This window comes from Pocillopora damicornis, chromosome 7 (assembly GCF_964200805.1).
Source record: "Pocillopora damicornis chromosome 7, jaPocDami1.2, whole genome shotgun sequence".
Lineage (NCBI taxonomy): Eukaryota > Metazoa > Cnidaria > Anthozoa > Scleractinia > Pocilloporidae > Pocillopora > Pocillopora damicornis.
In genome coordinates this window covers 2,286,128-2,301,170 of record NC_142676.1, presented here as the reverse complement: position 1 = coordinate 2,301,170, position 15,043 = coordinate 2,286,128, and the positions used below count along the sequence as shown (strand labels likewise).

Genomic DNA, 15,043 nt, shown 5'->3' with positions numbered 1-15,043 from the left:
TTCAATCACGTGTTTCAACACTCGATCGCTTTGGAAATTGCCGTAGACGATTTTGTAAAGATACTCCACCCATCTTAGGCTCAAATTGTAAACTGATCAGAGCCGCTAGGGGACCAGTCATTTATCTTCTGGGAGGAGGAGTGGAGGCTTTAGGGGAGATCACATGGTTTTCTAGGGGGACGGAGGTGGATCAGTTGTCGCCATCAGAGAATAAAGGGGGGGGGGGACTGTCGAAAATTGAGTGCCAATGAGGGAGCGTAATCAAAGTACTTAGGAGCCTTTGAAGGAAACATTACAAACAGCGACAAATACATCTAGGGTTTATCAAGCGGAACAAAAATTGTATGCCCTACAATGTACTCAGCCTAATTTGCATAGAGTTTTCGGTAGGCAAAGCTCTTCATGCCTTTCTGCGAAGAATAACATCGGTGTAAAAAAGCTCACTTTTTGGATCAAGTGCCATTTTAGAAATTTGAATGAGGGTTGCAAATGGTTTTGACGTGACGCGTGATGGCCCCAAAATTTGCTGGGTGACGCGTTATTGAACCCAAATTATCTGAGTGAGGCCGGACCGGACATAATAATAATAATAATAACAACTTTATTTAAGTGTCAGCGTATTTAGCACTGCTGTGCTAATTGGGGACACTGTAAATGAGGAAACAAATATCGTAAATGAACAGAAACTCGTTAAAAACCCCAACTGGTAGGAGGCAGACCAGTTGGCTATTTACAAAGCGTGCAGGAGTTGAATTCGGGGCCACCGAAGACAAATCAACATAGTGGCAGGGAGGAGGACTTGAACCCGGGACCTCCGGCTTACAAGTGCAGCGCCCTAACCACTAGGCCACGCTCGCCTCCATAATGGAGGCCACATGGTGATGATTTTACAAGCGCGTGACGCGTTATTTACAAGACTTACCGATTAGATTTCCATGATAAATGAACGCTCTTTGGCCCAGATGGATACCAATCATTTAAAGTAAATAGGGTCTTAACAAGGATCAATAAACCGTGGCAGTCGTGACACCGTTTTCTGGTCTTTTCCTTCCTTTGCTGACATATGCTTGACCCTATGATGTCTTTGATCTTCGTGGTTGGTCCAAACAATCGTAACACAAAAGGACTCGTGCACAAGGACTCGTGGTTCGGATTATGACCTTCAGCCGCTAGTCGTGGTATTGCGTTAGATCGTATCCAGAAAGAGCAGAGAGTATCCGAATACATCGAATGAAAGATCTGAAAGAATGTCGACCCAAACGACCCAAACGGCTGAAACGGTTAAAGACGTTAGAGTGTTGGTGTCATTTCATGCCGTTCGAGAAGATGGTAATATAAGTAATGAGCCACTACACAAGTGAAATTTTTTGTACTTAGTGGTACACATAATTATTCCAAGGTCGTCATAAAGACCTAAACGAATTCAAAAGCCACGTTATATCCTTTACTGACATAAAGACAGTTGCCGTACTGAAGGGGATTGGGCAAAACTTTGACATCAATATTGCCCGTGTATCAAAAAGAATAGTAATGGTGACATAGACGTCCACTCAATTCGTATGCTCTTAGACTCATGGAGCCACGAGTGGCCGTAAATTGAAATTAGCAAAGTTCATACTAGTTCTCGTGAGATAATTAATGAGCCGGTTACCGGTTACCTCGCCACCAGGGAGACTCGCCACCAGCGAACTCGCCACCAAGGAACGATCTCCCACCAACGTACTCGCCACCAAGCGAAGTCTTCTCGCCACCAACAACCAATAAAGAGATAAACTAGAATAAAGTAGTCGAGGAGAGAAGGATGTTCGAACGAGCACAATTCAAATCGGCCGATACGTTTGTGCGCTTGTCTGTATTTAAATTATGACCTTCAGCGACGTGTTAGATGTGTTCCGTCCCTAACTCATTGACATCGAAACGTATCGTGTTTGTCTTTTGCACGTAAGCGAGGAGAACTTGCAAAACTCGATGCGAGGAATAAAAACTTACTTGAGAGAAAATGCAAGTGATGAAATGAAACTCGATAGCAGTTGTATTAAAACTAGATGCGAGAAATTGTCAAGTCGGTGCGAGAAATTGTAAGCGTCGATGGACTAAAGCTTTCCTAAGGCAACTACAGTTGTTCCCAAGGAGAGGTAACAGTTCGAACCAATCGATTCCTGAGTTTGTTTGCTTATTTGTATGAAAATTTCGACGTCTGTGATGTTATAAGTTCGAACGAACCAACTCACGAGTTTGTTTACTTATCTGTATGCAAATTTCGACGTCTGTGATGTTGTCAAGGGAACTTATTCAATATTCGGTCGAATTATATTACCCAGTTTCCCCGCGGCAAAATAACAACAAACTTTATTGAATATTAAATCTAGATGAAATAGTTTGCCTTTACACTACGAGATACGAACGAAATGTTGTTGCACAACACCTTCAGTTTTGAACGTGCTATCGACGCTTGGTGGCGAGTACGTTGGTGGCGAGATCGTTCCTTGGTGGCGAGTTCGCTGGTGGCGAGTCTGCTTGGTGGCGAGGTAACTGGATACCAATGAGCCATATATGAATTCAAACTACGAAAACATTGTCAAAGCTACGACTACTGACTTATTAAACAACAAACTATGATGACTATGATGCCCAGACGAACACCTCAGATGTTGAATTGAAAAAATCAAAAATCTTCGTGAACAGAACATCGAGGGTGAGGCAAACAACAAGCTATTGGATGAAGAGGATACTCAACAAAGCCATTTGAATACTAAATACGTAAGCTTAACTCTTGTGTTAAATATCTTGATTCTTTAATTTGTTTTACTGAGTTCCTTACTTGTAAAGTGCTATCTGATATACGAAGCCCGAGTAAATGCTCTCGGAGCGTCTAGTTTCAACAAGTAAGTCGTCTTTATTTGTTTAACAAAAAGCAATATGTCAAGTGAAAGGCAGTTCATTCAAGGATAAAAATGTAGGATGCAATATAACATTTAATAATAAATCCGATAGGTTGAAATCTTACAGTATTAGCTGAGCGTACTTACTCCTTTTTTACGCGACGCGTGATTGGTTAAAAAATTATCCGTGATGCGTGATTTTAATAGAAAAATCCAGTGCGATGTGTGATTGGAACCCCCTCCTTTGCCACCCTCTCGGATCCTTCATGATATGTTATGAGTGACGTGACGTGACGTGCAAAATTTGACCTTTGAACCTGGAATTTATGGCTCAAGTTGTCTCTCTTACTTGTCTCTTTTTAGTAGTCTCTTTTAGGTGTAAACTCCCCTTGACAAAGGGTCAAATAACTGTCCTCCGTTGCGGAAACAATGCGTCACTGTTAAGAATGTTAATGACTTATTCAGCCAAATGAATAAATTCTTCTGGGAGGATGAGGAAGAAATCATATACGTCAAGGGTTGTTAACTCAGTAGGTATTACTGTCGTTAATTTCAAGTAAGATGATTACTTTGTGGCCAAATTCTCTCTTATCGACAAAATAACTAAAATTAACGTATTTCAACTGAAACCACTACAGAAGATTACACTGGGGGCACGAGTTGTTGGAGATAGCGGGCAAGTGTTCAATTCACACGCTCGCTTCATCGCTACCGAACATGGCCAGGTCGATGTTTCTCGTGAACCATCTTTTGGTGGATCTTACCGCGGAGTTTCAGCTATGGGACTCTTATGGAGCATGAAACCATCACCAGAGAAAAGGCATTCCAATGATGAAATCTGATGTCACTAAACCTTACAGAGTCGTCTTGGACTATTTTGATGGCTATACGGATCCGCAGGAATCAAGTTCTTTGCAGCCTTTGTCTAGCAATACGTTTGAGAAGGGGTATATGGCGGATGGAGTGAAAAGAATTCCTGTGAGAGAAGGAAGAATCTCTTTTTCTTCCCCCGGGTGACGGACCCTTTTCTGGTAAGTAGCGAAAGTTTGACGTTTATCTAAAAAAAAAAAAAAACCCGTTAGTCAAGACTAGAGTAGTGTTATTATAGATTATAATTTAAAAGGAATTGATCGAGAAGCAATCAGAATCCACTATTGAGCTTTACAGACGTGTCATGATCTTTTAAGACAATGGTGTTGGACATACACTTCAAGTTTTTACTAAGAATCACTTTTGGGTTGATCACCTCTGTGTTATATCACTAGAGTTTTATTGTTTAGATGTGTTGTAGCCTCCAGCAGTATTTTACTTTAAGCTTTAAGTAAAATTTTATGTTATGAAGTAACATTGGTTAAATTTTTTGCTATAAATTATTTAGTTAGTAAAGGTACTCACATGATTTCGAATGTAATTTGAAATAAATAAGCACGAGTTAATTTTTTCAAAGACTAACAAAGTTGCACAAGCCCGCAGGGCGAGTGCAGTTTGTGGTGTTTTAAAAAATTAACAAGTGCTTATTTATTCCAAATTGCACGAGAAAAATCATATGATTACGTATTAATATACATGAATAAATACGAGAGAGACAATGTCTAAGGTAAAAAATTTTCTCCAATTTGGAAAAACTCAGTTTTTTTTCAGGATAAGTAGTTGTTGCTATGGTTATTGTGATCAATACTGTGATTGGTGGATTTAGTTAAGTGGACCTAATATGATTGCTTCAACTGTCCGATTACAGGAGTGCGATTACAGCTGAAAAGAATGATTAGTGAAGAATAAAGTGGCTAATACACTATTAATATTTGAGGAAACTAATGGTTATCAGGATTTCAGGATTAAATCAGAAATGGCGGAACGCCCCTTTCCTCTTGCAACGACTGCTCCACAAAAAAAACGAGGCGGAGCGCATTCCGATCATTTAACAGATGAAGCAGATGGATTGCATCGTTATCATTTTGATGAATTGATCTCAAATTATCGATAATGCGAAACACTGCCTGCAAAATAGAATTACAAGTCGTCCATTTTACGGTGGATCGATCCAAAGAAATAATTTCCAATGAACAAAGCTATCAGTTTAATTTTTAGCCAAAAAACCTGGTCGCAATATTTTCCAGCTTTAATATATATGTCTAACTTCCTGTGATTTTAAATTCTAGAGAGTCGTGCGGTCATTGCTCAATCCTTTTAAAATGCAGTCCTTATAAAACTAAGGTTGAGGACTACGCTAAACCTTTCAATTTCTTTCTGAGACACGCGTTAAGCGTTTGCTCACGGCTGATCCCTGGCAGGTAGTACAGGAACAAACTTTAATCTGACAAGTTACAAAGCAAGCAACAAAAGCCCTTTTAGATGTTTTACGAGGAAACTTGCGAAGGAATTTGTCGTCATATGTCTGCCAGTTTTAGTGGTAAAAAATGTTGAGGGTTATTCACATGTTGCATAGTTAACGCCGCCTTTGACGTGTTGTTTTATAAGCGATTGTTACTGAATCCAAGTAATGTCTTAATCATAAGGTCTCCCTTGCACATGTTAGACATATCTTGCACTCAATCAGTCAATGTTATCTTTACAGGAGTCATAGATCTGCCTGGTGCTGCAGGCGGAATAATCCGGGAATTTAAGGCTTCACTTTTGGCATCTTATGGATTCGCTACTCTTGCTTTGGCCTACTTGGGCTATGAAGATCGACCATCGTCTCCATCTTCAATAAACTTGGACTATTTTGAAGAAGCTGCTAACTGGCTTATAAGTCACTCTAAAGTGCTTCCACATGGTATCGGCATGCACGCTATATGCTATGGGTCATGGATTGCACTGTTGACGGCAAGCTATCAGATCGCACTAATAAAGGCCATTGTAGCTATTTCATATCTGGTAATCGCCTTCCTTCTCCCTTTCCAATTAAAAGGGAGAGTCTCCGACATGATACCCCTTAATGACAGCAGAGTGGTGTCTTCAGAAAAGAGCAGCATCTATCGTTTCACCCAACCAACTGACATTGATTACATGAATCCAACAACAGTCTTAGCTATTACACCAATTGAGAACATCAATTGCCCTGTTATGCTGGTTTCTGGAACTGATGACTTGAACGTCCCTACCGATTTTACGGTAAAGTTCATTATTGATCGCTTGAAGGAGAACGGAAAAGAACATTTGTGTACTGCTTTGCGTTATCCCCAAGCGGGACATCTCATCGAACCACCCTACTCTCCTATTTGTGATTCTTCTTTCAGAATATCTACTAAAGAATGGTGTGGCTACCCTTACCTAGCTTGGGGAGGGGAGACTGTTGCACATGCCAGAACACAAGAAGACTGCTGGCCAAAGATTCTACACTTTCTGCGAAAACACCTCCAACATCTCCATCCCGTGGGCGGCACAGTCTCACGCGGTAGGTAATTAAATCGTTTCGGTTAAACGTCTCCAAACAATATGCCTGCACGTTTTCAATTGCTCTCATTCAAAGCTTTCTACGGCTATTTTGTTTGAAGTTTCCTAAGTTTTTCTTGCAACCGTAATTAATTACAAATTATCCATTCAATTTAGTTCTGTAGCAGACCCAACAAGTGCAACAGATGGAGGCAATAAAAGGTATGTTGACACAAAAACGAGCAATTATTTGATAAGTCGCATTTTATTAACATTTAACAGTCGCATTTTTGGAATATTTAAGAGTCGCGTTTTACGAACATTTAACGGTCGCATTTTACAAACATTTAGTTGCATTTTACGAACATTTAGTCGCATTTTACGAACATTTAACAGTCGCATTTTACAAAAATTTAAGAGTCGCATTTTATAAACATTAAACAGTCGCATTTTACGAACATTTAACAGTCGCATTTTACGAACATTTAACAGTCGCATTTAACGAAGATTTAATGAAGATTAACAGTATTGAACAAGACGGTGTTAGTTGTTATTGTTATCCGCGATGGATGTAAAGCGAGAGACATTTTATCAAATCATGGAAAAATGCACAAAGCTTTGTCTGGAAGAATAAAGAATGAACTTCAGCTAAACATAATGGTAATAGGACCAAGTGGACTCCACTTCGATCTGTGATCAAACGAGTGATTAACAAAACCGGGTGTGACGCTTCAAATGTCCGATTACAGCAAACTGTCCGATTACAACTGAACAGAATGATTAGTGAAGAATAAAGCAGCCCAAGCAGCCAATCATATTTGAGGAAATTGTAATGATTATCAAGATTCATTCAGAAAATTTTAACGAGTTATTTTATAAGCGATCGTTACTGAATCCAAGCAATGTCTTAATTATACGATCTCTGCTGCAAATGTTAAACAAATATTGCACTCAATCAGTAAATGTTATCTTTACACTCGCATTTTACGAACATTTAAGAGTCGCATTTTACTAACATTTAACGGTCACATTTTACGAACATTTAGTCGCATTTTACGAACATTTAACAGTCGCATTTTACAAACATTTAAGAGTCGCATTTTATAAACATTTAACAGTCGCATTTTACGAACATTTAAGAGTCGCATTTTACGAACATTCAACGGTTTTACGAACTTTAAGGTCGTGCATTTTAAAAACATTTATTACATAGGGCCATTCATTTGACCTTAATTGCATAAGGGTTGTTGACTAGTAATGTTTTACATAAGCCGTTTTATCGTAAATTTAAATGGCTCTGTTACACAGCGCCTTCGGCCCAGGTACTGATATTGATCCCACATTTACATACATATGAACAAAAGTGGACAGTTCAGTGATGAAGATGACATTACAGGGGTTAAATTCATTAATCAAGATCCATCAGTTCAATAAAACACCTATGAAATTAAACTGCATTTAGATTTTTTCTCCTCAGGGTCTCATGATATGGCATGAGTTTGAACCTAGAATTATATGGCTTACGTTGTCTCTCCTAGTTGTCTCTGTTTATTAGTCCATTTTAAGTTGTCAACTTCCTATGATCCTATCTACGAAAAGAATGTCGCCATTCAATCTCGGGTCAAATTATTGTCCATCCTATCGGGAATAATGCGTCACTGTCACGAATGTTATATATGTTATTTTCCGGCTGGGAGGTCCGTATGGTGAAAAACTGTAACCGAGGTCTTGAAAAATGCTGCCCGAGGCCGAGTCAGTTTTCGCCGTACGGACCGACCTTTAGCCGGTAAATAACATGCTTATCTTTTTTTTTTAACTTATCGAAATTCTTTCCGAAAGAACCCGAATGATTTAGGGCTTGTAAAAACGGCAAGACCTTCCATAAACAGAACAGTTTTTCAGCGAGTAAATGGTAGTTAAAATAGAGGTGATGCAAATTAAAGAGAGATACTTCACCGATACATTTTCATTTGCGTATTGATAAAGGTGATTTAAAAGGCCTCCAAACAAACTTTGAAACATTATTTTTACAAGTATCTGTCACAATCTGACACCTGTCAATTAGAGAGCGCGTAAGAAAGAAAAAGCGCAGTTCACATTTGAAAAACAACGAAACTACTTTGCCACGGACTGTTACCACAATGTTCGCTTCAAAAACAGACAATGATCTAACGGAAAGGATTTTTCACTCTCATCTACGATCCATTTATGTACGAAGATTTACCTCTGTTCATTAAGTAAACGGCGAGGAAAGTAATTGTGAGTAAATTCTAATTTTTTATTTTGAAGTTGTGGGAGTTTGCTCGTTTGTTTGCTGCAATGGCTCGCTCGCTCTTTCACTACGACCAAGTTGTTTGAGATAATTCAGATATTAAATGAATGACAAATCCATCGATTACTTCAGCTGTAACCGAATATCTCACGTTTCAACTTTCTTGGTACTTGTTATGAACGATCAGAATTAATTGCAGACGGTTGTTAAGTCGCTTGTCAGGCAACAAACGTAATGACACTATTGCTTCTACAAATTCATTCTGAAACCAATATTTGTCTGTCAACCAAAGGGATTTGAGAGAGAAAAGAGAGGATTCATAAGATATTTATCGGCTTGGGGTAGTGGCCGACGTCTTTGCTTCAAAATACTGCCTAGCCGGAAAAACGAGATATATTTATGAAAAGTGGCAACGAAAGTAAGGATGTACTCGGCGACTCACGAAAGCGTCACCGTGGCCCGTGGGCAGAGATAGGAAAATACTGACTGGGCAAATAACCAATCAGATTGCACGATTCGTTACCATGCCCTCTAAAAAAATAAATAAAATGACTTATGCTGCCAAAGGAATAAATTAGTCTACAACAGCGAAACAGAGATAATTGACCTCGTAGGTCGTTGACTCAGTAAGTGCACCTCGGGCAATTTTGTCGTTAATTTCAAAGAAGATGATCACCTTGTGGCCAAAATTCTCACTCGTCGACAAAATAACTAAGATTGACGTACTTCGACTGAAACCAATGCAGAAGATTACACTGGGGGCACGAGTCGTTGGAGATAGCGGGCAAATGTTCGATACACACACTCACTTCATTGCTACCGAACATGGCCAGATTGATATTTGTAGTCAACCGTCTGTTGGTGGATCTTACTGCGGAGTTTCAGCTATGGGACTCTTATGGAGCATGAAACCATCACCTGGACAGAGAAAAGGAATTCGAATGGTAAAATCTGATGTCACCAAACCTTACAAAGTCGTCTTGGACTGTTTTGATGGCCATACGGATCCGCAGGAATCAAGTTCTTTGCAGCCTTTGTCTAGCAATACGTTCGAGAAGGGGTACATGGCAAATGGAGTGAAGAGAATTCCTGTGAGAGAAGGAAGAATCCGTGGAACTCTTTTTCTTCCTCCGGGTGATGGACCTTTTCCAGGTGAGAAGCGAAAGATTGACGTTTATCTAAAAAAAACTGCTAGTCAAGAGTAGAATAGTGTTTTTAGAGATTAGAATTTGAAAAGAATCAGAATCTGCTATGGAGCTTTGCAGACGTGTCACGATCTCTTTAAAGTGACAACAGTGTTAAAGATACAGTTCAGGTTTTTACCAATAATTCCTTTTTGGGTTGATCACCTCTGTGTAATGCTACGGGTCGTAATTCAGAAAATATTACTTTTCTTCAGTTTACTGTTGCGCTACTTCAACAGATCAACAAAGATTAAATTCATTCACGGCGCGCCGCAAACGTTTCTCTGTGAGATGTGGTTTTATCAGTGGTTTGAACCATTTTCATTAATGTAAGTACTCCTAGAATATCTAATTTGTTTTAGACCCCAAAGAAGACTTCTTTTTTATTCTCTTTTTATCCACGCTGTCTTATGCTTTGGCATTCTTCTGGAAAGGAGAGTCAATATCTGACGTCTAAATTTGTTTTTATCCAAAGACCTTTTGAGTTACCTTTGAGGTAAAAATAATAACAATAAACCTGTTCGAGTAAACGACATTAGACGATGTGTTGTAGCCTCCAGCAGTATTTTACATTAAGCTTAAGTGAAATTTTATCTTACGAAGTAACATTGGTTAAATTTTTTGTTATGAAGTATTTAGTTAGCATAGGTAATCACATGATTTCAAGTTTAATTTGGATTAAATAAGCACGAGTAAATTTTTCCAAAGATTAACAAAATTTGTGGTCTTTTAAAAATTACAAGTGCTTATTTATTCCAAGTTCCACGAGAAAAATCATTTGATTACGTAAAAATAATATGCATGAAAAAATACGAGGTAGCTCATCATGTAGCAAGTAGAGAAGCCTTGATTGTTCTTTGCTCTGTTGTAAAGCGCGCAGGAAGCGGCTAAAGCTCGAATGAAGTGTAGGGAGAAACACGAGACGTAGTCGAGTAAACGGCATTCACTCTTTCAAGCTATGACAGCGTGCGTTATATCCAAGCTTTATTATAAAATTATGCAAGAGCAAAGCGCGGGCATCAAGTGTAAAAATAATTTATTCAAACTCTCCAAGTGACATTGTGCATTCGGTCAAAACAATAGCGTACGATCAAAACTGCGTTAATCTTAACCAATCATTTTTTCATGTATCTCATTAGTTTAGTTAGTCATTTTTTGTAATCGATTCAGTGTGATTTGGTCATTCGCTAATGTAGTTACTGTATGAGTTTAAAAGTCCAACGCTATGTAAGCTTGAGATCTGGTGATGAGTTTCCTGATTGACTGTCCTGCATAACTTCCAAGTGGACATGCCTAGTTGGACCCACACGAAAGTTCTTGTTTTGGCTAACGCAGTCAGAGGTTGATTCAGTTAGTCATAACAATTAGGTTTTACTGTTGTTGTTAATTTTCAGCAAGCAATAGTGAATATATAAGAATGTAATCTAGAGCTTACTTAACAGAAGAATGTCGACATTGTGCAGAAGTAGAGACAGAATTCCGTAGCTGAAGTGAGTTTATAACAGCACAAGTCAGTGAGAGTCAAAGTGTGAGTGTTGAAAGAGAAAAACAAAAACTTACAAAGAATGAAGCAAAATTGGATGCAACTAAAATAAATTGTGAATTGGAGAAGTGAGTAATTAAAGAAAAAAGTAAAAGTTAGTACGAGAGTCCTAAGCGTGGTGTGCTCGTTAGCTAGTTCTCGCCATCACTGCGAACCAGCATATTTAGAAGAGGACATTTGGCCGCTAACACTATCATTGACGTCTTTGGCTTCATCCAACCCAACGAAAAGGTTGTAAAATAGATTTAAAGAAATCAGAGCTCTAAATAGAATCCTTTCAATACAGATGACGAGCATTCCTAGCATATTACACAGAAATTTGCTAACCTATTTTTCCTACCTACATAAAACATTGGATCACTCTCAGGTCACTGAAGTATTAAAAAAAATCATTTTAATCCGTGATGGATGTAAAGTGAAAAATGCACAAAGCTTTGTATGGAAGGATAAAGGATGAACTTCAGTTAAACATAATGGTAACAGGACCAAGAAGACTTCATTTCGGTCTGTGATCGTAAGGGTGATTAACAAAATCGGACGACCGCGATTAACAGTATTGGACGAGACGATGTTATTTGTTATTGTTATCCGTGATGGATGTAAAGCGAAAGACATTTTATTAAATCATGGAAAAATGCACAAAGCTTTGTGTGGAAGAACAATGGATGAACTTCAGCTAAACATAATGGTAATAGGACCAAGTGGACTCCATTTCGATCTGTGATCATACGAGTGATTAACACTCGGACGTGATATGATTGCTTCAACTGTCCGACGACAGCAAACTGTCCGATTATAACTGAACAGAATGATTAGTGAAGAATAAAGCAGCCAATGTACAATACATATTTGAGGAAATTGCGATGATTTTCAAGATTCATTCAGAAAATTTTAACGTCTTATTTTATAAGCGATTGTCACTGAATCCAAGCAATATCTTAATTATACGATCTCTGCTGCAAATGTTAAACATATATTGCACTCAATCAGTCAATGTTACCTTTACAGGAGATCTGCCTGCAACGTCCCCAGACACTATACCTGCACGTTTCCAATTGCTCTCATTCTAAGCTTTCTGCGGCTATTTGTTTGAAGTTTCTTAAGTTTTTCTTGCAACCGTACTGAATTACAAATTATACATTCAATTTAGTTGCGCAGAAATCTTTTATTTAAATTTAAACCCGGTTAAATCAAAATAATTAGTTTTGCGTTTTGATAAACAAGAAATAAATCCTGAAGTAACCAACTAACTCACGTCATTTATACAGAAGAAAGCCTTTAAAATAGGCGGCTGTGATTTTTATAAGTGCCTGTAGGGTATCTGAGCAACATTTCCAAAGAAAATTATGAGCTATTATTGTGGCTCAAAACATTTAAACGCCCTCTAAAGAGGGGGGGGAGGACTTGTATACAAGGCACGTAGTCTGTACAGAATTATCCAAACAGAGCTCCAGCACTAGGAGCAGTGGTGTTACAAATAAATTTTCCTGACCATTTCAATTTTAAGGATCCGCATGTAATTTTGGGGAAATACGCTATTGAAAGCAATGAGGTACTCTTCAATGTTTGCATAACCTCACCTTTTCAAATCCGAGGAGTCTGAGAATCCTCTTATGCACACCTTCTACTCCGTCTAGGGTTCTCATAACTGCATAGAATCCTGCATGCCAACCCTTTCCTGCTTGGAGGGGACTATTTAAACGGGGAAAAAGTCCTCTATTTCGTAAATACTGTCTTACATATCATTTATTTTTAACAAAAGAATTTTACCACTTATTCTGGATACAGTCTTTTCCTTTTTCTTTTTACTAATTACCTACATCTGTTTATAACAGTGCACATTACTTTTTCCTTCCGCAACCCAAGATCAATAGTCAAAATTTTTGAAAAGATATTAATTCAAAAATTGATTATTTTCTCTCCTTAGGATACGGAAGAATGGAAGAAAAATGATGCGAAGGAGGAATTTGCTCTAAAAGCTTTTGAAGAATGTCTAATTCTGTGTGATAGATAAAAGATGGTGCTAAAGTCAATACGTGTAATTCAATGAATTAGCCAAACCCTTAAACTCATACAAGTGTTAACATGTAATTTCTTCCTTTGGTATCCAGACACTATCCTGCAAACAGGAAATGAGAATCCTCTGACTCATTAGATAGAATTTGTCATCGTGATTTAACACCAAAGTCTCGTAACTGATATTCAAGGAAATGTGTATCAGCTTGAGGGGAGAATTAACAATCAGATTTATGTAGGTAAAGGATTAACAGGGAGCAAATTTGCTCTTAAATTCCCAATTACTTACATGGGAAATCATATCATGTCCCTTCCCAACCCAAAAACAAAGACATACGGTCATCACTGTTTTTCATACTTATGTAGCAAAATATGGAACTCTCTCCCAGACACTTACAGAACATTAAATTCTCTAGAATTCAAGCAGGATATCCTCAGATATGAAGCTTTTGCACAGAAGGTCTACAAGTTATGTTTCCCTCTTAGTTTTCTCTCTTAGCTTTTAGTTGTATATAGTTTATAAATAATATTGAAATTGTAAGATAGCATATTTTTATTTCATTTTAGCTCTTTTTTCTCGAAGATATTAGCTCTACAGCTACACTGAATTTCGAGCTTAAATAAAGTATATGTATGTATGTATGTATGTATGTATGTATGCAGTTGGTTGTTATCGTTATTGTTGTTGTCGTTGTTGTTTTCTATCAATATATCGGCTGCCTGATAAGAATGGAAACAAGTCCTTACTAGCTTTCACTTAACCTCAGTTTTTATCGAGATAATTTCAAACAAAGAAAACCTTTTACATGACCTGCACTGCCCTCCGCATACCTTATGTTGTAATATATCAGGCAAAAATCCCCGTATGAGAGCCATACCTGTTAGCGCAACCAGGGCCATACAAAGCCGTGAAACCCCAACTAGCTAAAAGAAGAAAACGTCATGAGCTCTAATCAACCATTTTCCCGTTCAGTTCTCCCACTCAGTTTAAAATGCCTATTAATTAGCAGACGCATTTTTGTTTTACGTAATAACAGCTTATTTTTAACACACTTGACTTTCGAAGAAGCAGAATGCAGGGAGTTCGTCACCACGGATTTAGTTAAATGGCCTAGCTAGCTTGCCACAAGTCTCCTAGAGCTCAGTGGTACAGCATCCCAAGTACTACGAAGTACTAAGAAAATAGATATGGACAATCTTTTACCCCAAACATTAAAAAGCAGGTTATTGATACCAGATTATGATAGTAGCGACACTGATAATAAAGATGTGGTTAGTAAGAAATAAGTTGACAGTAAAGCCTTTACTTTGGATGTATCAAAAGGTCTTGATATGAAAGGCAATAAGGTGATTAATGTAGCAGACCCGACAAGTGTAACAGATGGAAGCAATGAAAGGCATGTTGATACAAAAACGAGCAGTTATTTGAAAACCGATAGTACAAGAGTAATGACTGGTAATTTGAAAATGAACAACAGAAGTATAACTAATGTCAAACAGGCATAATCACATGAAAGCAGAAATGTTGCTTATGCTAACTTTGTCAATACAACTATCAACAGTAATAATACACTAATGACTACTAATTATCACAAGTATGTTCATTATATAGTGAATCAGTCTGTTGGTAGTAGATCGTAGTACAGATTTGAAAAACACATTTGCAAACATCATGAACAAAAGTGGACAGTTCAGTGACGAAGATGACATTACAGGGGTTAAAGTTACTAATCAAGACTCATCAGTTCAATAAAAACCTATGAAATGAAAC

At 38.0% G+C, this 15,043-nt stretch overlaps 2 pseudogenes across 1 annotated transcript; both read left to right on the top strand.

The window, feature by feature from the left end:
- The first annotated feature begins 11 nt into the window (after positions 1 to 11).
- On the top strand, positions 12 to 13,914 carry LOC113679540 (bile acid-CoA:amino acid N-acyltransferase-like; annotated as a pseudogene). The gene is made up of 6 exons (XR_016188713.1): positions 12 to 3,412; positions 3,521 to 3,913; positions 5,458 to 5,996; positions 6,122 to 6,279; positions 6,435 to 6,479; positions 13,184 to 13,914. The product of XR_016188713.1 is annotated as a bile acid-CoA:amino acid N-acyltransferase-like (transcript).
- LOC113679532 (acyl-coenzyme A thioesterase 3 pseudogene) lies at positions 9,198 to 9,734 on the top strand (annotated as a pseudogene).
- Positions 13,915 to 15,043: the final 1,129 nt, after the last annotated feature.